Here is a 22689-nt window from a genome sequence, read left to right as displayed (position 1 = left end):
GTTATTTTCATCTGTTGATTTATTAGTATGATATCTTAGAGCATTTATCAATATGGAATCTCACTCTGTATCTGCAATAACTCACTATGGACACAGTGTATGAATATATTAATCTGATAATGGAATCTCACCGTTGACATTTTATTTAGAACATTTGTATCAGTATTTCATAATATTCCCCAATCTTCATTTTTCTGTATTTTATGTATCAAGTGTATGTATCACTGTTATATTTCTTTCTATAAGAATTTAAATTTTCCATCATTACAAACTATATCAAACAAATGAAATCTATGATCCTTGAAGGCTTGTGTTTCTTGTGAAGCTAATTGCATCTTATGCCTTTTTGAGGAGTTGTTTCTAATAATATTGTCTATTTTTTCTAAGGAAAATGGTCTGTTACTTATTTTTTTTTATTTAAATACAGTTAGCCAAGGTATAGTACATTGTTAGTTTTTGATATAATATTCAATGATTCACTAGTTGTGTGAATTCATTTTTTAATGGAACCATTTTTCTTCCTAGTAAAGTATGTTTTTATTTATTATTAATACAGCTTAGCAGTAGGATATTTTCATTTTTTAATTTATGTCCACATGTCATTTCTCTTTTGCATATTTATGTATTATCCATTTTCATTCAAAAGTTAGAAAGTTTTGTTCTGTCATTTAAAAACCTGATTTTGAAGCACCAATTAGATTATTTTTTATTTAAATTCAGTTATCCAAGGTATAGTACCTCATTAGCTTTGATATAATGTTCAATGATTCATTAGTTGAGTATAAAACACCCAACGCTCATCATATCATGTGCCCTCTTTAATTTGATCACCCCAGTTGACCCATCTCCCCAACCACCCCCCTTTCGTCAACCTTCAGTTTGTTTCTCAGAGTCAAGAGTCTCATATGGTCTGTAGCCCTGTCTGATCAGTTTTCCCTCCCTTCCCCTATGATCTTCTGCACTATTCCTTATGGACCACATATAAGTGAAGCCATATGATAATTGTGTTTCTCTGATTTATTTCTCTGACTTATTTCACTTAGCATAATACCCTCCAGTTCCATCCATGTCGATGTAAATGATAGGTATTCATCCTTTCTGATGGCTGAGTAATATTCCATTGTATATATAAACCACATCTACTTTATCCATTCATCTATTGAAGGACATCTCAGGCCTTCCACAGTTTGGCTATTGTGGACATTGGTGCTATGAACATTCGGGTTCACGTGCCCCCCTTTTAACAACATCTGTATTTTGAGGTAAATACCCAGTAGTGCAATTGCTGGGTCATAGGAGAGCTCTATATTTAACGTTCTGAGGAACCTCCATACTGTTTTCCAGAGTGGCTATACCAGCTTGTATTTCCACCAACAGTGTAAGAGGGTTCCCCTTTCTCCACATCCTTGCCAACATTTGTTATTCCCTGTCTTTTTAATTTTAGCTGTTCTGACTGGTGTAAGGTAGTATCTCATTGTGGTTTTGATTTGTATTTCCCTGATGGCAAGTGATATGGAGCATTTTTTCATGTGTCTGTTGGCCATTTGTATATCTTCTGTGGAGAAATGTCTGTTCATGTCTTCTGCCCATTTCTTAACTGGATTATTTGTTTTTTGGTGCTGAGTTTGAGAAGTTCTTTATAGATCTTGGATACCGGCCCTTTATCTGTAATGTCATTTGCAAATATCTCCTCCCATTCCATAGGTTGCCTTTTAATTCTGTTGACTGTTTCCTTTGCTTTTTATCTTGATGAAGTCCCAATAGTTCATTTTGCTTTTGTTTCCCTTGACTTTGAAGACTAGTCAAGCAACAAGTTGTTATGGCCACGGTCAAAGAGCTCGCTGCCTGTCTTCTCCTCTAGGATTTTGATGGATTCCTGTCTCACATTTAGATATTTGAACTGTTTTGCATTTATTTTTGTGTATGCTGTAAGAGAATGGTCCAGTTTTTTTTTTCTTCTGCATGTGGCTGTCCAATTTACCCTACACCATTTATTGCAGAGACTGTCTTTTTTCCGTTGGATATTCTTTCCTGATTTGTCGAAGATTAGTTGCCCATAGAGTTGAGGGTCCATTTCTGGGCTCTCTATTGATCTATGTGTCTGTTTTTGTGCCAGTGAAATACTGTCTTGATGATCACAGCTTTGTAACACAGCTTGAAGTCAGGCAGTGTGATGCCCTCAGCTTTGGTTTTCTTTTTCAACATTCCCCTGGTGACTCGGGGTCTTTTCTGGTTCCATACAAATTTTAGGATTGTTTGTTCCAGCTCTGTGAAAAAAAGTTGATGATGTTTTGATAAGGATAGCATCGAATGTGTAGTTTAATCTGGGCAGCATAGACAATTTAACAATGTTTATTCTTCCAATCCATGAGCATGGAATATTTTTCCATCTCCTTGTGTCTTCCTCAATTTCTTTCATAAGTGTTCTGTAGTTTCTAGAGTACTTTAACTCTGGTTAGGTATCTAATGTATTTTGGTGCAATTGTGAATGGGACCAATTCCTTAATTTCTCTTTCTTCATTCACATTGTTAGTGTATAGAAATGCAACTGATTTCTGTGCATTGATTTTTGTATCCTGCCATGGTGCTGAATTGCTGTCTGAGTTTCAGCAATTTGGGGGTGGAATCTTTGGATTTTCCATATAAAGTATCATGTCATCTGCAAAGAGAGAGCGTTTGACTTCTTGTTTGTCAAATTGAATGCCTTTTATTCTTTTTGCTATCTGACTGCTGAGGCTAGCACTTCTAGTAATATGTTGAACAATAGTGGTGAGAGTGGGCATCCCTGTCGTGTCCTTGTCCTTAAGGGAAAAGCTTTCAGTTTTTCCCCATTGAGAATGATATTCACTGTGGATTATTTGTATATAGCTTTTATGATATCGAGGTACGTTCCCTCTATCCCTCCACTGTGGAGAGTTTTAATCAATAAAGGATGCTTTATTAGGTCAAATGTTTCCCTGCATCAATTGAGAGGATCATATGGCTCTTGCCTTTTCTTTTATTAATGTGTTCTATCACATTGATTGATTTGTGAATGTTGAACCACTCTTGCCTCCCAGGAATAAATCCCACCTGGTCATGTTGAATAATCCTTTTAATGTACCATTGGATCCTATTGGCTTGGATCTTGGCGAGTATTTTTGCATCCATGTTCATCAGGTATATTGGTCTGTAATTCTCCTTGTTGGTGTGGTCTTTGTCTGGTTTTGGGATCAAGGTAATGTTGGCCTCATAGAAAAAGATTAAAAGTTTTCCTTCCATTTCTATTTTTTGAAACAGCTTCAGTAGAATAGTATTATTTCTTCTTTAAATGTTTGGTAGAATTCCCCTGGGAAGCCATCTGGCCCTGGACTTCTCGTGTTTTTGGAAGTTTTTTATTACTGCTTCAATATCCTTACTGTTTATTGGTCTGTTCAGATGGTCTATTTCTTCCTGTTTCAGTCTTGGTAATTTATAAAATTCCAGGAATGCACCCATTTCTTCCAGATTGCCTAATTTGTTGGCATATAGTTTCTGGTAATAACTTCTAATAATTGTTTCTATTTCCTTGGTATTAGTCCTAATCTCTCCCCTTTCATTCGTGATTTTATTAATTTGGGTCCTTTCTCTTTTCTTTTGGATAAGTCTGGCCAGAGGTTTATCGATCTTATTAATGCTTTCAAAGAACCAGCCTCTAGTTTCGTTGATCTGTTCTACTGTTTTTCTGGTTTCTATTTCATTGATTTCTGCTCTAATGGTTATTATTTCTCTTCTCCTACTTGGTGTAGGCTATATTTGCTGTTCTTTCTCCACATCCTCCATGTCTAAGGTTAGCTTGTGCATTTGGGATTTTCCTATTTTTTTGAGAGAGGCTTGGATGGCTAAGCAATTCCCTCTCAGTACCGCCTTTGCAGTATCCCATAGGTTTTGAACTGATGTGTTTTCATTCTCATTAGTTTCAATGAATTGTTTAAGTTCTTCTTTCATTTCCTGATTGACCCTTTCATTCTTTAGCAGGATTTTCTTTAACCTCCAAGTGTTTGAGTTCCTTCTATTTTTTTTCTTGTGATTGAGTTCCAGTTTCAAAGCATTGTGGTCTGAAAATATGCAGGGATTAATCTTAATCTTTTGGTGTGGGTTGAGACCTGATTTGTGAGCCAGTATGTGGTCTATTCTGGAGAAAGTTCCATGTGCACTTGAGAAGAATGAGTATTCTGTTGTTTTCGGGTGAAATGTTCTGTATATATCTGTGAAGTCCATCTGTTCCAATGTGTCATTCAAAGCTCTTGTTTTTTTGTTGATCTTCTGCTTAGATGATCTGTCCATTGTTGTGAGTGGAGTGTTGACGTCTCCTACTATTAATGTATTTTTATCAATATGTTTCTTTGCTTATTAACTGGTTTGTATAATTGGCTGCTCCGACGTTGGGGGCATAGATATTTACAATCATTAGATCTTCTTGTTGGATAGACCCTTTAAGTATGCTAGTGTCCCCCTACATCTCTTACTAACTACAGTCTTTGGTTTAAAATCTAATTTGTCTGATATAAGGATTGCTACCTCAGCTTTCTTTTGAGGTCCATTAGCATGGTAAATGGTTCTCCATCCCTTCACTTTTAATCTGGAGGTGACTTTAGGTTGAAAATGAGTCTCTCGTAGGCAGCATATGGATGGATCCTTCTTTTTTGTCCAATCTGATACCCTGCGTCTTTTGATTGGAGCATTCAATCTATTTACATTCAAAGTAACTATTGAAAGATATGGATTTAGTGCCATTGTATTGCCTGTAAAGTCCCTGTTTCTCTATATTGTCTCTGTTATTTTCTTGTCTGTATTAATCTTGGGGTCTCTCTTCACTTACAGAATCCCCCTTAATATCTCTTGTAGGGCGGGCTTCTGTGGTCACATATTCTTTTGCTTTCTGCCTGGCCTGGAAGCTCTTTTTCTCTCCATCCATTCTGAATGACAGCCTTGCTGGACAAAGTATTCTTGGCTGCATGTTCTTCTCATTTAGTACCCTGAATATGTCTTGCCACCCCTCTCTGGCTTGCTCGGTTTCTGTGGATAGGTCTGATGTTATTCTGATGATCCTCCCTCTGTATGTAAGAGATCCCTTCCCCCTTATGCTCTCAGGATAGCTTCCTTGGCTCTAAGATTTGCAAGCTTCACTATTATATGTCTGAGTGTTGATCTATTTTTATTGATTTGGGGAGGGTTGCTCTGTGCCTTTGGACGTGAATGTTTGTTTGCTTGCCCAGATTAGGGAAGTTCTCAGCCATGATTTGCTCAAATATGCCTTCAAGCCCCCTCTCTCTTTCCACCCCCCCCTTGGATTCCAATGATCCTAATATTGGTTCTTTTTAATGTATCATTAAATTCTCTAAGTCTCTCTTAATATGCATTGAGTTGTTTTTCTCTTTTTTCTTCAATTTCCTTCCTTTCCATCAGCCTGTCCTCTAGATCACTTATTCTCTCTTCTGCCTCATTGACCCTAGCTGTTAGAGTATCAAGTTTAGACTGCATCTCATTCATAGCGTTTTTAAGTTTGGCATGGTTAGATCTCATTTCTGCCCTTATAGATGCTATATTGTCACGTAGGCTTTTTCCAAGCCTAGCTATTAACTTTATGATTGCTATCCTGAATTCTATCTCTGACATTTTATTTATATCCATATCGATTAGCTCTATGGCAGAGGACACTGCCTCTTGTTCTTTTTTCTTTTTTTTCTTTTTTTTTTTGTGAGTTCCTCTTTCTAGTCATTCTGTCCATACAACAATGGGTAGGAGAATGAAGAGAGTTCAAAATATCAACCACGACCCATGCAAAATGCAACCTGGTGCTCAATATTTTATTTTCCCCTGGCATTGGAATTTTACTGTCTTTTGGGATCTGTAGTCCTGGCTCCCATTATCTACCAGAGCATTTTCATTTCCCTGGCAGCAGTAGGGAGGATAAGACAAGCCTGGGACAAGCAACTGCACTGTGGGGACCAGAGCCTGTGTCACCATGGCCTGGACTCCTCTCTTCCTCCTGTTCTCTCTCTCTGCTCAGGTAGGGGCATCATCTGACTTCTGGGGGAGCCTCCCAGCTATTATCAGTGCCTAAGCCTGAGAAACCCCCAGCATAAATGTCCCATCACCCACGAGTGTGTGTTTGCAGGTTCCCTGTCCCAGCCCGTGTGACCCAGCCGCCCTCCCTGTCTGCTTGTCTGGGAACAATGGCCAGACTCACCTGCACCCTGAGCAGGGACCTCCGTGTTAGTAGTAAAAACATGAACTGGATCGAGCAGCAGCCACCGAGCCCTCCCCGGTTTCTCCTGTACTACTACTCAGACTCAAGAATGAGATGGGCTCCAGGGTCCCCGGCTGCTTCTCTGGCTCCAAAGATGCCTCGGTCAGTGCAGGGCTTCTGCTCATCTCTGGGCCACCATGCCCCGCACAGGACAGAAGAAACACTGGGGTTTCCCATGGCATTTGTACCAAGGCTCAGACTGAGCCCCTACGCTTGTACTCGGGGCAGCATGAAGTTCCGTCCTCGTTTCCAACCTCATTCTCCAGATTCAAGTGTATGAACAGGACTTCTTTACCTCCTCTGTGCTTCACCCCAAGGACAGGCTGATTCTCATTGTTCTAGAGCTAAATACAATCAAACATCACAAAGAGCTCCTGGTCCATGGGCCAAGGTGGTAACTTACACCCTCCACCCCTGCTCCGGTCTTATTCATCACTGCCATGTTCCTGTCTGGGACCAAACACAGCTCAGATTATGGTTTCTATAGTTACACATCTGACTGAGATCAGAAGACTTCATGCTCTAGATTTAGTGGATATTTATGAGTTCAATAAAAATTATATCCTCTGTAGTTATTGGTCTCCCAGTGCAAGAGAATTACTTTGTTTCCAGAAGCAAAGTGGTCCCCACTCTTGCTGGGGGGCAATGACAAGAAGGGCAATAGGTGAGGATGTGTGACCTGGGAGAAGCAGGTGGCCCTCTGCCCATTCCCTACCTACCCCCTGGTGCCATCCCGGGCTTACTGAGAATTTCATGATGTCAGGTATCTTAGAGATACTCAGTTTCTCTCTTTCTCTGGAAATATCGGAAATGACAACACTAATACATTTATGTGAGAGTAGTTGGAATCCATTGCTTTTATGCACAAGACAAGAACACTGAACATGAAAGTAATGTGCTAATGCTCATGAAGTCCTTGTACCAGTGAAGACCATACAGTGATGATGGAGGGGTTGGATCGGCTTCATATTCAGGAAGGGAGCAGGATGAGGGACAAAGAGGAGTGGGAGAGTCCACAAGAAGAGTCATATTCATGACCTTGTGTTTGGATATGGATGCAGGCTGTTGTTTGCACTATTGTCTATAGTTTGCTTACCTTGCAAATGAGCCTATATATTGTCTTTTCCTATCTGTGATGATATGCCTGTATCCTGCTCTAAGGAGCTACTCAGAGTTGCCAAAATATGTGTTTTCTGCATGACTCATGTTGTAGCACATTTCCCCCTTTAAGCTGAGGAGGAGGCAGCTTGGAAACCATGGAAGGGGTGGGAATTCAGGGTTTTGAGTTATAGGAAAGAGAGGAGCTGGAGTTCAGAGAGCAAGGGGAAGGGCTGCACTGGGAGCAGGAAGGTGGGCGGGGCCAGGTCAGGATGGACACTTAGGGGAGGGAGGACTTTGGGGTCTGTGCTAGCAGCCCTGAGGACATTCCTGAGCTCAGTGGGGAAGATCCCTCCCACTGCCTTGAGCACAGGGCCTCAGGGAAGTGGCTGATCGCAGTCACAGAAGTTGAGTCAAAAGGCCTTTGAGTCTAGAAGTGTGGGAACCATGTGCAGAGTGAAAGGTGAGTTGGACCCATGGTGCAGTGAGGAAGGGAAGGCTTCTGGAAGCCATTGCTCAGACATTGAACACCTCTGGAAACATTACAATTTCACATTTAACTTCTAGTAAACTAGAAAAAGTGTAAAAAATGCAGGTAGGGGATTTTTAAAAAAGATTTTATTTTATTTATTTTTTTGTCAGAGAGAGAGAGAGAGAACAAGCAGGGGATGCAGCAGACAGAGGGAGAAGCAAGCTTCCTGTTGAGCAGGGAGCCGAAGAGGAACTCGATCCCGGGACCTGGGATCATGACCTGAGCCGAAGGCAGAGGCTTAACCGACTGAGCCACTCAGGCGCCCCTACATGTAGGGAACTTTTCTTTTATTATAAACAAATGTTATGATGTCTAAGACAAACTCCTGAGAAGAAATGCAGGACACAGACATACAGAACCTACAAACTTGGGAACATAAAGTCAATTCTGAACGTTAAAAACATGTTACAGTCTCTACGGGCAATTGTGAAGCCAACCAAAGCCATTGTTTATATTTATGTATTTTTTACCAATCATTAAATCAAATGTAATCTCTACCAACACTTACACTGCCATGTTTTGAAATGTTTGCTGAATTGTCCTCTTTGGAATATGCACTGCGTGATTGTATTGCTACAATCTTTTCTGTCTATGCCTCACTCAGAAACAGTCCCTATAATTTCTTCAAAGCAGCTCCACTGTCCCCCGTTCTGTGACACTTGACCTGTTGCACACACCTGGGTCATTCAGCTTTGTCTAGAACGTCCTGCAATCATATATGCACATATTCGCACGTCCCGTGGACCAGGGCTCCTCCTGGAGTGAGAACTTACAGGAAGCAAGCACAAGCATCAGAATCATAGTACAGGTGTCCCCGACTTTTGAAAGTTCCCTTTACACCACTTAGCTTTTATGAAATATTTACATTAGGACCTGCTTTAGCTACTAAAAGCCATCTGAGGAGGATTTTCAGTTTCACAAAAAAATAAGTGCCAACTTAGCATCCAGCGTGAGGTTTGCAGGAGCCTCTCCAGAGACGGTGCACAACCCAACCAGCATGACGGGCGCCTTCCAGCTGCTTCCCCGGGAGTCACAGCCAGCAGCTCAGCCACAGGCCACCGCGGCTGTGAACGGTGTGTGTTATCACATGCGCGTTATCGCCATTCGTGTTCTACATCTGACGGCAAAATGTGTCCTTGGGTATCAGAGAAGCCTAGGACTGATTTCTTTTTGAGCCTGGAAACATGCAAAAAAAAATTGTGCATATAAATTAATGTTAATTGCTTCTTGCCTTATGCCATCGTGGCTTACTAAGGTTTCCTAGGGATGATGGAGTTTCAGAGAGCAGGGGAAACCTGTACTGAGACTTGGTCCACGGATGTGTGGATCCACAGGGATGTGGGGAGCTGCAGAAATCAGCGGGGCTCTCAGGGCTTTGGGACACAGTGACGTCTGCGCCATGACCAGCAGGGGGCGCGGTGGGACTGCCCTGGGGTCTCTACATAGCAGCTCAGTGAGGAGCATTCACTCAAAGAGAAATGAAGTGGGGACTGGCCCTGTGCTCCCTGATGGGGACTCAGCAGCTGTGTCCCCTCTGGCCTGGCAGAGTCCCCTGAGCAGGGACCCGTGTGTGGTCTCAGCAGGTGCATCTTTCCAGGGGTCTCCCCAGGACTGAAGCCACCCCCATCCTCCTCCCTCTGTCTGTGAGCTGAGCCCCACACCAGGGCTCAGGGAGGCAGTCACTGGGTGGACCCCGTTTGCATGGACAGCCCCTCCTGTGGCAGAAGCTGCAGGAGAAAAGGAGGCCTGGGGCAGCCCGGCCCACTGTTGGGACCAGAGTCTGTGTCACCATGGCCTGGACTCTGTCCTCCTCACCCTCCTCTCCTATTGTACAGGTAGGTCCAGGCCTCAGGGAACCTGGGCAGCCCTCAAAGTCACTCTTCCTGAAGTCAGCATCTTGATAAATATTTCCCTGTTTCTTGTCCCATTAACGTCTGTGTTTGCAGGCTCCCTGTCCCAGCCCGTGCTGACCCAGCCGCCCTCCCTCTCTGCATCTCCGGGAGCGACAGACAGACTCACCTGCACCTGAGCAGGGACATCAGTGTTGGCGGCTCGAACATCTACTGGATCCAGCAGCAGCCAGGGAGCCCTCCCCGGGGTCTGCTGTACTACTCCTCAGACTCCGGTAAGCACCAGGGCTCCGGGGTCCCCAGCCGCCTCTCGGGCTCCAAAGACGCCTCGGCCAATGCGGGGCTTCTGCGCATCTCGGGGCTGCAGGCTGAGGCCGAGGCGGACTATCACTGGGCTACAGCTCCCGGCGGTGGGAGCAGCTACCGCTCCTCACAGCGTCTCAGATAAGGAGGAAGTGGGTCTAAAACCTCTGGACCCACGGATCTTGTTTCTGAGCCGCTTTTCAGTAAGAAACTTACCTGGAGAGACATAGCGGGGTGGTCTCTTCTGCACGACGATCTATCCTTCAACAGGGAAATGGGAAGAGTCATGTAATGCACGCAAAGTGACATAAAATGGGGGCATCCGAGGAAGACACAGACACATGAGATATCCGAGCCCAACCGCACATCCCCACTCAACCTGGAGAAGATGGACAGGAATGAATTCTGTGTCTACGGCTGAACATACTGCCCAGCGAACATTCCTCCACAATCCGTTCTATCATCTTATTCCATGAAGTGTGACCTTGTGTCACGACTGATGTATCCACAGCTGATACATTGACAATAACCCTGGTCACAGACACAGTCTCCTCTCTCTGAACCAGCTACACGTGAACTTGGACCGGATCCTACGAACTCTCCCTGACAACACTCCCCATATCCTCCTCTAATCCTCTTTGCTCCTGCATCCCTCAGGCTTTAGGACCCGCTCTGGGTCTTCAGTCTCACCTATGTCTCCATGTCAGGATTTCCAAGAGAACTGGAAATGATCTTGATGTATTTCCCAGTCTCCAGGGTCCATCTCTAAAGAGAAGAATGACCAGAAAATTCAGCTGCTTGCAACCCCCCACATTCTCCTTCCTGCTCTCTCCCCAGGCTTCATTTTGTGTTGCCAACACTCCCAGTCAATCTCTTTATTTTTTTTAGAGATTTATTTATTTATTTTAGAGAGAGAATACAATGGGAGAGGGAGAGAATGTCTTAGGCAGTTCCATGCTCAGGGCAGAAGACTTTGAGGGGCTGGAGCTCAGGACACTGGGAGCACGACCTGAGATAAACCTAGGGTCGCAAGCTCAACCTACTGTGCCTCTCTGGAGCCCCCCAGTAAGTCTCTAATATGAAAATAAAGTTTTTACATTTCATGAAAAGAATGTATTCATCTACCTGTATGTATTTGCACATGGGATCTGCTGATTTTGACCCACTTCAGAATGAACTGATGCCCCCCCCATGGGGAGTCTCCGAGGAATCCACAGACACAGGATCGCCTGCATATTTTAAGATATGTCATTATGTATCTTATGCTCTAGATTCTCATTCCTAAGAATTCTCTGGATAGTAATTCGAGCACAGAAATATTTTTGCATGATTCATAAAGTCCCAAGCTGTACTGATTCTTCACACACACAGAAAACCATCAGCAATATATTGTTCTCACTCCCTGGTAGACATCTGGGGACACGGGGGACTGTGGGTCTGGCTGGGATGTGGGGCAGGAAGGAGGGGGCTGTATGCTCCCCGCCCTGCCCTTGCTTCCAGAAACCTGAAAACCCCACAGCTGTAGGTCTTGTGTCTGCAGAGATAAAAAATTGACAGATTTCTTGTCACTCAACAGGACCTGGACTCCCAATTCAGTGAATTATTAACAGGTTTGCTCTCACATGAGCCCTCCTGGCCTAAATAAGTCTTTTTCCAGTAAAAATATGTTAGATCCATACCTCTAAATGCAGGATCATGACCCTGGAGTTTTATAAAGAGAATCACCATGGAGAACTATCCCTCAGGGTGTTTCAAAGTCATAAGAGGGACAGGGGTCAGGTAGCCTCATTTTTGGTCTCACACACACACAAACACACACACACACACACACACACACACAAACACACACACACACACACCTCTCTTCCCAATGAGTGAAATAAATAAATAAGATCTGTCAAATAAATAAATAAGATCTTTAAAAAAAAAAATTAGTCACCATACAATACATGATTGGTTTTTGATGTGGTGATCCACGATCCATTGTTTTCGTATTGTATGGTGACTAACATAACATAATAAAATTAAAAAAAAAAAAAAACCCAAGAGGTATACTTTTTAAGCTGATTATCTTTTTTCATACTTGGTACAAGATACAATGTTCATTGTAAAACACATAGAAAATACAGATAACCAAAAAGAAAAAAAGTTAAAATGTCGCATAGCCACATCGTCCTGAGACGAGCACTGTCGATGTTTCGGCATCTCTTGTTCCTCTAGGCGAGGCTGGGATGTGAGCGCGTGGAGAAATGACCAATAAAAATGACCAAAAAGGGGTCATAGGGTAGACTGTTAGATTATGTGCTTTTCTTCCCTCAACTATACCGAGTGGTCATATTTCCATGTCAGTGAATATTCCTCTACAACAGTGGCTCCGTGTTAGAACCCCCTGGAAAAGCTTAACAAATACTGATGTGTGCACTCTGCCCAGACATCAGGGATGCGGCTGGACTAGGGAGGGGACTTGTAGACTCCCCGGGGGTTCCAGTGTGCGGCCAAGTTTGAGAGTCACTGTGCCACAGCATCATTTTTCAACAGGGGCCTGGCATTCTCTTTGCTGAAGGGATGCACCCTAGTAATTTGACCAATCCCCTTTTCTTGGACCTTTAGGTTGCTTCCAATTTGTCATCATTAAGAACCAGGAGGTCGCAAGCGTTTCCTGTTAAGGGCCAGATAATGCATGTTCTAGTTTTTGTGGCACCTGAGGTCTCTGTTGCAATGATTTAATCCTTCCATTGTAGTGCAAAAGCAGCCAGGATGCATAAAAGAATTTATTTTTTGTTTGTTTGTTTGAATAAAACTTTATTACAAAAACAGGGGCTGGCCAAATGTAGCACATGGGCCATAGATGGCTGAGCCCTGGTACAAACAGAGCTGCAGTGAGCCTCCTTGAAGCTAACCCTTCCAGTATGAAATGATCATTTTCTTGGGACAGTGATTTTATACTGTTTATTTTCAGAAGTTGGACCCTTTTTCAAATGAAACTTTAACTAGAACTCATACATATAACAGGTCAGAGAAGCATTTTGTTAGCCAAACATATTTTACAAATGCAAATGTACGTTGCACGTTTAGGAAGTCAATTGGGGGTTGTAGATGATGGTTACAAATTCTTTTTTTCTAATCAGCCTCAGCACCTGTGGCGTTCAAAGTTTTGCAGAACCAACATAACATCTCTATGGAACCCTGGTGTTCCACAACGGACACAATTTGAAAACCACTGCAATAAGATAAATTCCTGGTGCAAGCGACCAAAAGTCAGCTCGAGGGAGCTTAACTCATAGCTAAGGATTTAATGGCTTCTATTACCAAACTGTGGGGAGAGCTCAGGGTCCGAGCTGCTGGGACCTTCTCTCATACCCGGGAAGCAGCTGCTCCCTGTTTTCCTTCTGCGAGCCCCTGGCAACCATCAGTCTCACATTCTGTCTCGGTGGGCTTACCTATTCCGGGTATTTCATGTAAACGGAATCGTACAAGGTGTGAGCTTTTGTGTCTGGCTTCTTGCACGTAGCGTAACATTTTCGAAGTTCATCCATGTCGTAGCGGGCACCAGTACCTCATTCCTCTGTATGAGTAAGACCCGACTGTATGGAGAGACCACATTCTGCTTGCCCATCCAACTGTTGGTGGATCTTTGGGCTGTTTCCTCCTTGTGGCCATTGTAGACGGTGCTGCTATTAGCATGCGCCTACATGTATTTGCATCCGTTTTCCATCCTTTTGGGGAGATGTCTGTGAGTGGAGTGGCTCATCATTACCATTTACCTGGTCAGTTGCAGGCCTCCAAACTGGCCTCCACATGGTTGTAAGGGTGATCATTTTCTTTTCTTTTTCAAAAGCATTATTTTCCTTCGTATACGTGAACATGCTTCATATCAAAGGTATACATGTTCACGGTCAAATTTTGAACACTACAGAAAACAGTGAGAGTGAGTGTGTGTGTGTGTGTGTGTGTGTAATACAGGGGAGTGTAATTGACGTGTATGGCTGCCTTTAATAAAGTCTCTGGGGTCCAGGTGCCCGCCCCCCCTTTAGCCTTCTCTCCCGACGGCCCTCTATACTACCACCCCACCCCTGGGTCCCTGCCACCACAGCCCTGCGCTCCTGCGGGCTTCTGAGCCATAGCAGATGCTCTTTCTCTGCGGATTGCCTTTCCTTGCCTGAATTCTCCTATTTACCTTTTCTGACTCAGCTCTCCCTTTCACTGCTCCCCCAGCATGTGACACATACCGGAAAGTGGTCGGGATCACTGTGCCCAGGACAGTGGGAAAGGGAAGCTGATCCATGCGGGGGACGCTGTTGGGTCCTCCTGTTTGAGTCTAAAGGGGCACTGATCCCACCTCTCCCCAGTCTGCCTCTGAAATATGCTCCACAGCATCTGAGCTCAGCAGGGAACCCCAGACTCCCCCAAGCCTTGTCGTTAGGGGTTGGCATCTCGCTATGTTCCCCTGTTGTGACAACTGGCAGTGAGGCTGGTGCCCAAATGGACGATCCAGAAGGATCTTTCTCTTCCTTTTTCCTTCCTCTGGGCTTGTTCTTTCAACTCGGGAAGCCAGATGCTTTGGAGTTTAATTACATGCTGCAGTTGGAAACCCAGAATGTCAGCGCTGGAAAGGGAGAATCTTATTATAAATAATAGCTGCCAGCATTTATTGAACATCTACTCTGTGCCAGGCCCGTTTCCAGGCATTACCCCATTCAGCCTTCCCGACAGTTCAGGGGGCAGGTGCTATGGTCACCCGTGTTTTACAGGGAAGGACATGAGACTTCAGGGAGCTCACAGGGCATTTCCCAAGCCATGCTGAGTGGTACATAGTGCAAAAAATATTACTTTGTGTTGGGTAAACCCTGCATCCTGCATCCGCCCCTAGGAAATTCACAATGCACACCAACGTATTAAAGGCCCCGAGAAGTCCTGTATTGATCAGACCTCTTTAGCTCAGTGTCACCTCTGCTGAGCGGTTTGCAGAATGCAGGTATTAATGTGCTCCTTATTTTATGGATGGGATCATGGAGGCCCAGACAGGGCTTTAGGTGCAGACCAGGCACAGATCTTGGACCCCAGGCTCTCTGAACCCCACAGGAAATGTAAAGCAAAGGTAGACTATGGCCCATCTGGTCCACCACCTGTTTTTGTAAATGTAGATTTATTGAAGATGATCTGATCCAGGTCCCTTGATTTATAGATGAGCCAGTCAAGGCCTAGGGAGGATGGCAACTTGCTCACGGTCACAGTAGCCAATTAGGGGCAGAGGCAGAAACAGATCCTAGATCTCCAAAATCCAGGTTTTCTCTAAAACACAAATCAGACAGGTGGTGGGAGGCGAGGTGGCGGGAGGCGGGCCATGAAGCTCCATGATCCCTGTGATACCTGTCGCGGTTACCTGTTTCGAGGTGCGTACACAGGAACTGCCCCTTTCGACTCCTGCGCAGACACCTCTGCGGAGTCTCTCCTGCTGCTGTGGGTCAAGCTCCCACAGCCTGAGCTGCCTGGGGGCCCTCCACTGCTCTCCACTTGGTGTGCGGGACAAAGGCTGAACCGGGCAACCGTGTTTATTTTAATTCTGTGAGAGATGCAGTAAATCATTATTAACTTCCCCTCTGCCAGTGTGAAACATGAGATCATTCGGATAGGAACCTGGCAGAAGGCAACCTTTGCCCGCTCCAGGGAGAGTTTGCCAAACAAATGAATAGTGTAAACAGGATCCTAGGGGGTTGTTTGAGACCACTTCAGGAAATAAATTACGTCCAAAGGTTCTTAGACTTCCCCCTGAAGTATGTTATACAATGGCCATCCATTTACATTTTTCATCTGTGTGTGTGTGTGTGTGTGTGTGTGTGTAGTTTGAAGATGCAAAATACAATCATTCTTATCTCATCATTAAAATGGCTCATGCAGGGGGCACCTGGGTGGCTCAGTAGGTTAAGCGTCTGTCTGCCTTCGGCTCAGGTCATGATCCCGGGGGCCCTGGGATCAAGCCCCACGTCAGGCTCCCTGCTCAGTGGGGAGTCTGCTTCTCCCTCTCCTCCCCTCCCCCCCCCATACTGTCTCTCTCAAATAAATAAACAAAATCCTTAAAAAAAAATGGCTCATGCACAGGACACTTTTTTTTTTTTCTGTGATAATGAACTTCTTTATTTTTATTATTATTATGTTATGTTAATCCCCATACATTACATCATTAGTTTTAGATGTAGTGTTCCATGATTCATTGTTTTGCACAGGACACTTTTAAACATTGTTTGAAATGTGAATTTAAAATATCTGCAGATTTAAACATTTTAGTTCAGAAAGGTCCATCTAGTAAGTGATACTAATTAAGGAGGTTTTATTAACCCTTGAATCCAGGCGAGGGAGGCACCTGACTGACCCTGGGCAGCCATGACGTGCCAGAAAGCTAAAGGTTCATCTAGAAACAGCTGCAGGGGACAGCAGGGCATAAACGGTGGCCTCAGGGTAGAGGCTCTTCCTGGGACAGCCAGACTGCCCAGATGGCCTTTCCAGAGCTGGAAGATGCAGACTTGTCACTGAGGTGGAGGGTCAAAATAGTCCTGTGTGGGTGGCAGCTGGGCCCAGAGGCCCTGGCTTCCTTGTCTCTGGAGCAGAGAAGGCAGCTCAGTTGACAGACAACTTCTTAGGCTCCCGAGGCCTCCCCCAAGCTCTGGGGGCTGGGGGGTCTTTCCCTAACAATGAAGCCCCCCCAGACCCGTCCACACACCAAGTGCTGGAAAAAGCCGGGGTCAGGTTTTAAGGTAGCAAAGGGCTTACGTTCTGGTTGTGTCAGTCACCAGCCAGCTCTGTGCCCTCCGGCAAAATCTCTCTCCTTCCTGAGCCTCCATTTTCTCATCCGTCAAATGGGGCTAATGGTTTCTCTCCCTAAGGTGGCTGTGAAACTTAAATAACAAAGAGAACCAACACATTTTACACTGCAGCCTCACTCTTCTGCCCCTCTCCCTCCTACCAGTTGCTCACCATCGCGGCGCATTCTTCAAGAGTGGCTCCGAGGCAAGCCAACTGCATGTCAGCCCTGAGGAAAGGTCTACATGGACGGGAACTGAGGCCTTGAGACAAGAGCCGTGTCAGGAGCCTTCTCGGGAGCCAATCCTCTACCCCCAGGCAAGCTCTCAGGCGACCGTGGCGCCGGCCACCACCCTGGCTGCAACCTCATGAGACACTCTGAGCTGGAAGTTCCCAGCTAAGCTGCGTCCGGCTTCCTGGCCCCCCGAAAGCTGTGTGAAGTCATAGATGTTTGCTACATTTGGGGATAAGCTCTGATGCAGCAGTAATAACTAAGATGCTTACCTTTCGGGGCTGTTATAAGAATTAAGAGATGGGGCACCTGGGTGGCTCAGTCAGTTAAACGGCTGCCTTTGGCTCAGGTCATGATCTCGGGGTCCTGGGATCAAGCCCTGCATCGGGGTCCCTGCTCAGCGGGGAGTCTGCTTCTCCCTCCCCCACTCCCCCTGCTTGTGTTCCCTCTCTTGCTGTGTCTCTCTCTGTCAAACAAAAAAAAAAAGAATTAAGAGTTAATGCACATCAAATAGCAACCAGACGTACTGGGACCGGTGGCTCCAGAAAGGGCAGAAGGGAGAAGCAGCAGGAAGGAGCACGAGATAAGAAGCCTCGGTCCAGGTCCGAGCCAGGAAGGCCCCTCTTCTAGAACTCTGGCGAGCAGTCTGAGAGACTCAATACACCCACAGACAATGGCTGCACTATCTGACCCGCTCCCTGCAGCAACAGCTAAGGAGGCGACCCCCTCTCGGGGCAGCCACGAGGCAACCCTTGTAGCCCTCGGCCCAAACACAGCCAAGACTGGACCACTAGCTGACAGCCTCCCTAATTTTGGCCCCGTGTCCAATGTAGGACAAACTGGGAAAAGTCCAATATGCTCCCCTAACCAATCACATAGGGTACCCCCCTTCTAGTTAGCACACCTACAGCTTCCCCACGCCGAGAGAGCCTCTGATCAGAACCTGAAGCCTTCCCTTTGTCCCACTATAAAGCTTTCCTAGTCTTCTGCCGGCCTTCAATTCTCTGCCGAACTCAAGTGATTGGTAGCTGACTCCCTTGGGGTAGGGGGCTTGGAAAACAGCCTTTGCGTCTTCTCATTTGGGTGGTCTTTGTTTATTTCCACAAGCCCATGTTCTCTCTCTGCCTTCCCGGCCCCAGGTCAAAGACAACATCTTCCTCTTCCCCCAGGTAGCTACAGAAACCAGCTCAGGGATGATGGAAGGGGGAGGGTAGGAAGACTTAAGAACATAGCTTTGGAACAAGACAGATCTGGGCTCAAATTCTGGTTCTGATACTTAACTAGCTGTGTGATCTTGAGTGAGCCAATTAACAACTCTGAGTTTCTTCATCTCAAGAGGACAATCCAGTGGAACCCAAGGGCTGGTGTAAGAATTTAGTGAGGTACAGGGGCACCTGGGTGGCTCAGTCGGTTAAGCGGCTGCCTTCGGCTCGGGTCATGATCCTGGGGTCCTGGGATGGAGCCCGATGTGGGGCTCTCTGGTCCCCACCATTCCTCCTCCCACCCCTGCTTTCTGTACAGCAGGCAGCCCGCCCTGAGCGACATTGAGTCAAGAGCACAGACTCCATGCCCAGGGCATATCAAAGCTCAGGGGCTGGTCTCGGGAGAACGCTGGGCAAAGGACATAACCAAGCATTTCTCTAAAGAAATCCACTGGTCAAAAGCAGAGGACAAAATATCTGGCCAGAAACCTGTTGTCTCCCTGTTCTATCCCGGCTCTCAGGGGTGGTCAGGGCAGGGACACCCTTGTGCCAGGCGGCTCTCCCAGGACCCGGGAGGGTGAGTCAGGTCTTCTTCCCCCAATCTCTCCTGTGTGTGTGTGTGTGTGTGTGTGTGTGTGTGTGTGTGTGTGTGTGTCAGTTTCTTTGTCTCTAAAATGAGAAATGTAAGAGCTTCCCAGGAGGCACACACACGTGAATTAGTTCTCATCTACCCTGGGGATAGTGGCACTGTTCTCTAAATGAGCAAAGTGGCAGATCACTGTCTTAGCCAACGTTACCTGGCCAAGACAAGACCCAGACTAGGAGCCCCCTGGCCTATGTGCTTGGGTGCTTTCATGGCACGTCCTCAACTGACTCAAAGTCCAGATCCCATGTTTTAGGAGTTTTCCTCACCTCGCTGGACTCCTGCCCTTTCTGTTCACTCTGGACTTCTGTGCTCTCATTGATGGAGTTCTCAGTCTTCCATTGGTCCGTATCCCACTCTGCCTTGGACACCTTTACTTCTTGCTGCTCACTGAGAAGCTTCATCAGGAGGCCTGTTCTGGAGATGAGCTTGGCACAGGCCAGTTGCACGTGGGTCTCAGAGCAGTCCATTTTCAAAGTCCGGATAACGTGAGAAATGAGCCTTCTCACGTCGTTGTTCGGGATGAGGGACCGTAGCTGCTGGTTTAGCTGGATTTCAAATAGGTCACCTGGGGCTGAGAGCTTCGACACAGTGAAGCCTGTGGGCTTCGGGGGCAATTCAGTGCCCACACTGTGGTTTATCCATCGTGGTTCATTGGTTTGTTTAACAGTTGGCATAAAGTTGTCTGTGGTGGCCACAGAATATGCACTGGAAAGATTCTTATGGTTCCTGAATGCAGGGAGGGTTTGTTCTGGCACAGTCATGTTTCTTGTAGAAATAGGTTTCTCAAAAACATTCTGTGCAGTAGTGTTTTCTCCAGTAGTGTTTTCTCTAAAAGGTTCTGAAAGAGTAAATAATTCTGGAAAAGGATTTTCCTGAGAACTCAGTTCTCCTGAAGATGAAAAAGCCTCCCGTGAAGGGGAATTTATGAGGCTCCTGATGGCGGAGAATGGAGGCCTCTTTGCAATCATCAGCCTATTACTGATAGGACTTTCCTTTCTGGATTTTCGACTCAGCTTGGCCTTGGGTGCTCTGTGGACCACAGGCGAGCGAGTTTTATGAAAGAGGTACTTTTTTCTGGAATGTGAGACTGGTTTAGAAGCCTTCATATTTCTAACTCTAGCATTTGCATCCTCTAAAACAAAAATGGTGTCGGTTAAGTATTTGGTTTGTTTTTCACCTCAGGTAGGGATTTTGGAGCAGTGGAGGCAGAAGGCCTGCCCAAGATGTATTGTTTCAGGAAAGAAGAGACTGCTGCCTTGTGCTCCTTTGTGAATGAAGGCTCTACTGAAGGAGTCTCCCACTAATTTCCTGGGCCTCTGCGCCATGTGAAGCTGCTCCAGCTCCCTTGGGGACGGTCTGCTGAGCCTTCTTTCTTTGGCCATATTCTCCACAAATGGCTGGGCATTCTGTTTCCCCCGGTTTCTCTGATGGCGCATTTTTTTGAGGTACCTTTTCTGTAGGCCCTTTGGGCCCTTGATAACCTTCTTTACTCTCAGAAACTTTTTCCCTACACTCTCAGCCTTGGTGAGGCTCTTTTCCTGTGCTTGGGCAGTTTCCAATTTCTTTGGAAAGATTTGGCGTTTGAATTTGGGACCAAAAAGGCCGGAATGTATAAGCATGGCAGTTTTTTCTTTCTTTTCCACCTCATCAATTTTTTCTTGAATTTCTGCATCTAACAAATTTTCTAGAAAATGGAGTTTCCTCAGTTTATTTTTGTAAGTTGAATTGTTGGGTCCAGGTTTAAGAAAAGGGTTCCCTGTGTTGTTTGTCAAGGGACCCATGGGCTTGTCTCCGTCTTGCACATTTGAAAACAGAAGTTTAATGAATGGTAATAACGTTGATTCTACATCTTCTAGATTTCCCTCTGAGAAATAAGGCAATATGTAATTCAGCGCACTAATAACATCACTTTCATCATTAAAGTCTAGCTGCTCATTCATAAAGGCTAAACTGAAGCGATTTTTGTCTGAGGATGGCTTCTCTGGCTCAATTATCAGCTCAGTACTGGTGCTCTTCTTCCGGGATTTCAATACCTTCATGAATGATCCTTCTGCATTCCTTACAGATACTTCTTCATCTGTCAACAAAAAAGAGACTAGTTTTGATAATGAAAGACTGATAGTACAGCTTTTTGTCAGTCCACAGTCATACATCCCAAATAAATTAAGAATCAACAAATATTTGAGTACCATTTAGAGAGGAGACAAACTCAAACTTGAATCTATGATTGGCAACAACAAAAGGAGAAAAGGGTATTTTTTGAAAAAGCAGCTATTTACTCAGAACCTTCCATAGTGTGGATAACTGTATTTGGGATTATTCCATGGGTTCCCCAAGGCTCGATTGTGCAGTACTCAAAAAAAGTCAAGGCTGGAAGACACTCAGCTAAACTGTGTGCAGATCTAATGTGACTCCTGGCATTCATATACCCCACCCTGTCCTGCTTCAGATGCTTCCTCCTTCCACTCTTCAGCATGCTTGTGTTCTTGCTGCCATCACAGATGCCCATGACAACACCCACTGTTAGCAGGTCCTCATCTGGACATGCCCTCTCTACCCACCCACCCATTCCTTTGCTTGGTCCCTGCTCCCATATATTGCAGCTCACATAACATATGCTCTATGTTTTGGAGCAGTGGAGGCAGAAGGCCTGTCCAAGATGTATTGTTTCAGGAAAGAAGAGACTGCTGCCTTGTGCTCCTTTATGAATGAAGGCTCTACTCCCACTAATTTCCTGGGCCTCTGCGCCATGTGAAGCTGCTCCAGCTCCCTTGGGGACGGTCTACTGAGCCTTCTTTCTTTGGCCATATTCTCCACAAATGGCTGGGCATTCTGTTTCCCCCGGTTTCTCTGATGGCGCATTTGTTTGAGTTCAATTACAAAGAGCCCTGTCCCACGACCCTGAGCCCAAGTCAAGAGTTGGATGCTTAACCAACTGAGCCACCCAGGCACCCCTAATTTCCTCTCTTTTTAAATGTAGTTTTACCTATCATATGGCAGCTGTAAAAAACATAAGTTAGTTTTGCCTCTTCTTGAACTCTAAACAGAGCTCTGGCTAACGATTTCTTCTCAGTACTTGAAATTATATCTATTTATTATATTTACATATTTGTTTTTATATTATATATTTGTAAACCCCTCGAGAACTGGGATATTTGGTCAATTTTATTCTTGAGCCTCTATCCCAGGCATGTAAAAACAGTTCCTGGTATATAGTAGATGCTCCATAAATATTTGTTGAATGAATTCTCAAAGTGACAGGTATCAATATGCAAACATACTGCTTTTATTTAAAACAAATTATCCATTTATTATCACTGGTGAGGATAAGTACAACTTAATAATCAATAATAATAATGTCTTTATAATAATAATGATAAATTATAGTAAGTTATAATCATAATAAATAAATAATAATAAATGTCTTTCTCCACCCCCACCCCTTAATTTGTGACTCAATCTCAATCTTTTGAGACAAGAACCTTTTGAGAATTTCTGATAAAAGCTATGGACCTTTTCCCTAGAAAACTGCACTTTCTTGAATATGTGCAAAGGTGTGCACGTGATTTCAATTTATGAATCATCCCTTTGGGGCACAGGTCTGTGACGAGAATGGATTGAATTCGGAGGAGGGCCAAACTTGGGTGGATAATAAAATGATATATCACATATTTGTTGTAGATATCTCAAAATATCATTTATTCTCATCACTCCCTTGAATTGTTATTATACCTACCACTATATCTTGTTATTTAAT

General features: G+C 44.9%; 1 pseudogene; it reads right to left on the bottom strand.

Moving 5' to 3' along the window:
- Nucleotides 1-18912: 18912 nt before the first annotated feature.
- LOC144379916 (leucine-rich repeat-containing protein 37A2 pseudogene) lies at nt 18913-20995 on the bottom strand (annotated as a pseudogene).
- Between the last annotated feature and the right edge of the window lie 1694 nt (nt 20996-22689).

This window comes from Halichoerus grypus, chromosome 13 (genome assembly GCF_964656455.1).
Source record: "Halichoerus grypus chromosome 13, mHalGry1.hap1.1, whole genome shotgun sequence".
Taxonomy (NCBI): domain Eukaryota; kingdom Metazoa; phylum Chordata; class Mammalia; order Carnivora; family Phocidae; genus Halichoerus; species Halichoerus grypus.
The sequence above is the reverse complement of the archived record's forward strand: the minus strand, read 5'-3'. Positions and strand labels throughout refer to the sequence as shown.